This window comes from Mastomys coucha, unplaced genomic scaffold (genome assembly GCF_008632895.1).
Source record: "Mastomys coucha isolate ucsf_1 unplaced genomic scaffold, UCSF_Mcou_1 pScaffold19, whole genome shotgun sequence".
NCBI classification, from domain to species: Eukaryota; Metazoa; Chordata; class Mammalia; order Rodentia; family Muridae; genus Mastomys; species Mastomys coucha.
In genome coordinates this window covers 1029540-1029845 of record NW_022196901.1, presented here as the reverse complement: position 1 = coordinate 1029845, position 306 = coordinate 1029540, and positions in this window count along the sequence as shown.

The following is a 306-nucleotide window of genomic DNA, read 5'->3' as shown; positions in this document are numbered from 1 at the left end:
ATTTGGTCCACTATGCTTCGTTTATATGATTTTGACCTCGTCAATGGATATTTTCCCAGTGTGAATTATACAACCATGATTCACACCCCAGAAAACCCAGTAATCCGTTACAAACGAAGATCAAAATGAAAAAAGGAACAAGGAGCCAGTGTGGAGACGCAATTGCAAGACTCGTCTGGCAGAGAATGAAGCCTCTGAAGCAGCTCTCATGCTGTGCTGGTTTTTAAGTGTGTGGTTGTGAAAGCCAGTTTGATTTTAATGTTTTATTAACTCAGTGATTTTTGTCAGACCTAATGGCATTTGAAA